Source organism: Alexandromys fortis, unplaced genomic scaffold (assembly GCF_014885135.2).
Source record: "Alexandromys fortis isolate MF-2015 unplaced genomic scaffold, M_Fortis_MF-2015_v1.1 scaffold_105, whole genome shotgun sequence".
In the NCBI taxonomy this organism is placed as follows: Eukaryota; Metazoa; Chordata; class Mammalia; order Rodentia; family Cricetidae; genus Alexandromys; species Alexandromys fortis.
Genome location: NW_026068011.1, coordinates 2,671,960 through 2,677,302, shown reverse-complemented (window position 1 = coordinate 2,677,302; position 5,343 = coordinate 2,671,960). Strand labels below are relative to the sequence as shown.

The window sequence follows — 5,343 nt, the reverse complement described above, 5'->3', positions numbered from 1 at the left end:
AAAAAAAAATTTTTACCTGTAATGACTGGTTCCTGCCAGAGGTGGCGAAAGAGTCCACTTGAATCCACGTGGAGAGTTGATCTGAAATGAACCTCAAGACCGAAATTTATGCAAAGTGACCCCTTCGGGGCCAAATGTGGCAGTTTGTGTTGTAAAACCGCAAATATTTAAGCTTCCATGTTCAGTTCCAAATGCCAAGGCAGAGAGGGAGAGGTTAACTCCTCTGGCACTGCGAGAGGAACAAAGAGCTGGCTGCGAGTCGCCGCAGCCTAGAACCCGTGTGGGGGAGGTGCGCGGAACAAAGCCGTGCCTGCTGACCTAAAGCGGGAGGGCGGGCGGGCGAGCAGGCGCTGTGGCGATCGCTGGAGTGGCTAAGGGCGGGCAGGCGGGACGCTGTGGCGATCGCGTTCGGGGCAGCAATCGCGTCCCGGGCCGCGCGGCTGCGGGCGGGGGAGTAGGCAGCCGTGTGTGGCTGACCGCCCAGGACCTGCTGCGCACACAGCGGGTCTAAAGAGTGGGTGCTGTGCCCCACGTTGGGCGCATGCAGCGGTTGGATTAATAAGCACCAAAGATAATAGGTATTTGAACAAGTTTAATAACAAAACCAGACTCACGAAACCAAGGTTCCAGCGGAGCAGCCGGCGGAGACAGGAGTGCACACAGCATCTGCGCGCCCTACTTATCAGTAAACATACGCCCGAGGGCAGCCCGCCCCCAAGGGGAAGGCTTATCCCTACACCTGCGTGGTACTGTATATGATATCAGCATCAACAAAGTACAGATGATTAACTGGTGAAGCAACTCCAATTGGTGGATCCACTTACCAGGAAAATATGAAAATTGCCAATTGAGACTGATCCTTCCTTCAATTTTGTTAGTAAAAACCCTTGAGGAATAAAAGAACAAGACTGTACTGAATATACTAATACATTAGTTGCTAAAAGTGGAAATAGAAATAAAATAAACAGTGTTGGACTATCAATTAGTATTAGAGTAATGGAGGGAAATAGCCAAGGGAAACGAGAAGCGAGCAAACAATATAGTGCCAGCTAAAGTAAGAGCAATAAGATTAAAAGAAGTGTAGTCAGAGGACACAGAGAAATCAAACTGGTACTGACCTGAAACTTTTCTTCATAGTCACTGACTTTCATAGTGCCAGAAGCTGCTTCGTGGGCCGATGAAGGAAAAAAGCCATCAACCGTCTCACCCACCTGTGAACCTTGAAAGCCAAAACAATGATCTGCCTGGCAAGACTGCTCATTATATAATAGTGGCATTGTGTTACAGAGGTTGCCAATAGCTTTATAATTGGTCTTAAGGGCCAATCCACAGAGGGAACTTTTCATTCCTGATACTAAAAGCCTGACTAAGAACCCATGGCTTGGGTGATCACAGATGTTACTATAATTATCTTTCTGAGGAGATATAATATCTAATTGCCTTTTAATTATGTATCCTCATGTCCATAGGCTAATGAAACTTTCACCTGTCATTTAAAGAAGCTTCTTAATTTAGGTAGCTTATACAGAGACTCACTACTGGCCAAAGGAAATAGTTGGTGTGACTGGAGTGCTCCTCCTAAATTCAAAACTTATGTCACAATCATTCTCCCCTTTCCCAAGGCTGAGAGAACATTTCTGGAGGATGTGGAGACGAATTATAAAGCCAGAGGTTAGGAAAGATGGCTATGAAATTATGACTCCTGAGCATGATGGGATCATTGAACTCCTGGACTCACAGTAGCTGTTGCTACTGGCAGAAGATATTAATAAGATCAAAGAAGTCAGCACTTCCACACAGAAATGGAAGAGTCATAGGCCCCACATCTAGCTGAGAAGCTATTAGCAGACGATGACTATTATGAAGAAAGGGGTAGTTTTCTTCTTCAGGGTACTTCATGGTGGATTGTCCATTCCAGTAGGTGGCACTCTATAGCTGTGCATATAGGGACAGTGCTAATTGGATTAAATGGGTCATAAAAACAAGCAAGCAAAAAAAAACAAAAAACAAAGAAAGGGTGGTGATGATGAAGATAAAAAGGAAGAAAATATGGAAGGAAGGGAGGGAGGGAAAGAAAGGAGGGAGAGACAGAAACAAAGAAAAGGGGAAAGGGAGGGAGGGAGGGAAGGAATGAAGAAAGGAAGGGATAGAGACAGAGACTGAAAAAGGGAGGGAGGGAGGAAGGGATGGAGAGATAAAAGAAGGAAGTAAAGAATTTAGTTGAAAGGGGGTATATGTGTGAGAGGGTCCAGGAGAAATTGTGTCAGGGTCTGGAGGTAGATGTCATCTAAATACATTGTATTCATGTATGAAATTTCAAATAAATGTAAAGAAAAGTAAAATAAAATAAAAATTGACTCTCTTAAGAGTGGGTTGGGGTGAGAAGGTGTATGAAGGAAATGGGAGGAGCATTTGGATTGTTTTTTTTAATCTACTTTAAAAAAGCATAGAAAAACAGAAAGAAAAAAATTTGAAAGTAAATATTTGTTTATGTTTTAAAAAAACTGTAATAACCCTATATTATACTGGAAAATAGATTTAAATAAAAACAGATACAAAATTTTAACTATTATTTATTTTATTATAGGGTGAGTTTATTTCCTGTCCATCAAGTGTGGCACTCTCATGGGGGAAGTACAAAATGTAACTTCCCATCAACATGCCTTTCCTTCTCAAGCTATAAGAATTGGTGCTTTCTGAAAAGAATTTCATCTTTCCATTGTAGTTCCCTTAACTGATGATCACTGTATTATTTTCCCAGCAACCAGAACACGTAGTTCATGAATAGGACAGATACTATTTCTCCAGGCAGAAATATTTTTATGAATATTAAAAACAACAGACTAAAACTTATAAATGTTTTTACATCATATTCAGATAACCCAAATAATTTTAAATAAATTTGAGTCTGTCAGGTTTTTCTACTAGTCACCTTAACTAAATACAAGTATTTTAGCTAGTATTTGTAAATGTTACCATCACCAAATCAAAATAATCATTGATGATCAATTATATATCATCAACTAGGTGGTGGCACATTCCTTTAATCCCAGCACTTGGTAGGAAGAGGCAGGTGATCTCTGAGTTTGACACCAACCTGGTCTACACAGTGAGTTCCAGAACAGCCAGAACTGTATCACAATACTATTTTGAGTTTTGAAACTCATTTAATATATATTTATATACACACACACACACATGTACATATATCATCTCCCAAATTTATTTTATAGGTTGTTTTTTGAGTCAGACAGTTTACCTATTCAATACCTTTAAAAAAACTTATGAATTTCAGTACCATAAGAGTTTGCAACATAATCTCATTTATCTACCTTTTAAAAGAAAGATGTTTTCAAACTACATTAGTAGCAAGACAAGTAGCAATCTTTTACTGAACTGTGATCGCAGAGCTATGGTTCTTAAAAGGTCTCTTCCCTTCACTATCCTATGGTGCCAATGCTGAGTGGTTACCATCATTTGGATGATAAATAAAGTGTTCTGTGAGGCAGGAAGTTGATGACTTATCCTCATTTAAAACTTGTATCCAATTCATATGATTATACAACCACTGGCATACATTTACGTCTGTTTTAATATTTTTAAAAAAGGATTATTTGGAAACTCCAGTACTTGATGATCCACAGCTAACTTGTCTGAAGTGTGATCAACCCTCTTCACATGCTTTAGTTCTGTGACATTGGAATTGCCTTATGTGTCATCCTTTATTAGACAGCTATTTTAATGCTCTCTTTCCATTTTTGAAGCATCCCATACTTGTTATCAATATGATTCAGACATATGTCAATGAATATTTAAACCAAGCAAGCCATAATTTTATTTGACTATTAATGTTAGTAATTTATAGTTTGTATTTGTGCAAATGCCTGATTTTTAATTCCTCACTTGTGAAATTAAGATAATGAGACTGTTATGCCTACTCCTTAGCATATTTAAAATGATCAATACTTGATTATAATTTAAAAATTAACAAGGGCTTCAGAAATGCAAATTACTATTCATATTAAAATTGATTTTTAGTACTTCCCAGACAGGAGAGATACTATGATCATGAAAGTAATTTTCCAAGGGTGAGGCTTATTAATCTCATTCCTGATGTGCTGACCCCTGCAATTACCCCAAATGCAGGAAACTCAGCTGCAAAATTTGTGGTAACAGAGGATAGAATCCATGCTCTTCTATTTGAAAGAAAAAAAAAAGAATGATTTTTAAATATATTCATCCAAATATATAAACATGAATATTATTGAAATTATTCTAAAGAAGCATTTTATGTATTTTCTTCTTTAGCCAAAGAGTTATATTAGTAATTACTTATTTTGTAAAATTTATGTGATTATAAAAAAATTAGAAAAAAATGTAATGGTCATAAAATATTGAAAAAGTTTTTTTCAATAAAATAATTAACTATAGAATTCACATACATGGAATCATTCTTTTTCATCTTGTGTCCTGTTTCCAATTTTTAGTCTCTAGTTATACATGATAAAATATTAGGTCAGAAGATCTACACCATCCTTGCTACAGACTATAAACTGCACAGAAAATTGTCTCATGCTAGTTAGTGATGGAGATAAAAAAATAGTATTTATTTTTAGAAGATATGTTATTTCTATCTATTTCCCATCTTTTTTTTTATCATCTTCATTATCATCATCAACATTTTTGGTGTTGTTTTGGTGTTGCATCAATCCAAGTCTGAAATGATGCAGTCAGGGCTTACTACATTAGCTAATATTACAAAATAGCTAAATATCCATTCACATTTTACTTGTTAAACAATACAGGGTGAGTTTTATTTCAGAAAGAACCTCGAGTAACAGGAAAGAGCCTGTAATGTTTAAGTTGTAACCTCAGTGAGCAAACAAAGGAACAACTGAATCTGTTGAAAGTTTTCAATTTCTTAAAACGCACACATTCTATTCATGTAGGAATTTCTTCCATGAATAAATTAGCATAATTGGTTTTTGACAAAAGTTCTGTAGACCTGCCCATTTCCTCTTGAAATTTTGTACCCAATTAAATCATATGTGGTGCCCCTAAGTGAACTCATCACCAGATTTCTCACATAATGAGTAGCTCTTGGTCCTCTCATGAGAAAAGTTCCTCTGTACTGACAATTGTGTATCCTGTTTCAAAGACTGTAAGGGAGTACCAAAAACACAGGAATGTATGCTTTTTATACATCGCAAGGATTAGTGAGAGTTAAGTGTACTAAATGTGGATTTCGTCAGTACAGAAACTATGTGTCTAGAGCTGGGTGTTCTCTTTAGGGAAGTTTTAGTCATCATTCTTGAGAAAAAAAATACACATATACAAACACAA

General features: G+C 37.2%; 1 non-coding gene across 1 annotated transcript; it reads left to right on the top strand.

Annotated features, from left to right (window-relative positions):
• The first annotated feature begins 4,037 nt into the window (after nucleotides 1–4,037).
• LOC126513570 (U1 spliceosomal RNA) lies at nucleotides 4,038–4,201 on the top strand. The gene has a single exon (XR_007595382.1). It is a non-coding gene; the product is annotated as a U1 spliceosomal RNA (small nuclear RNA).
• Nucleotides 4,202–5,343: the final 1,142 nt, after the last annotated feature.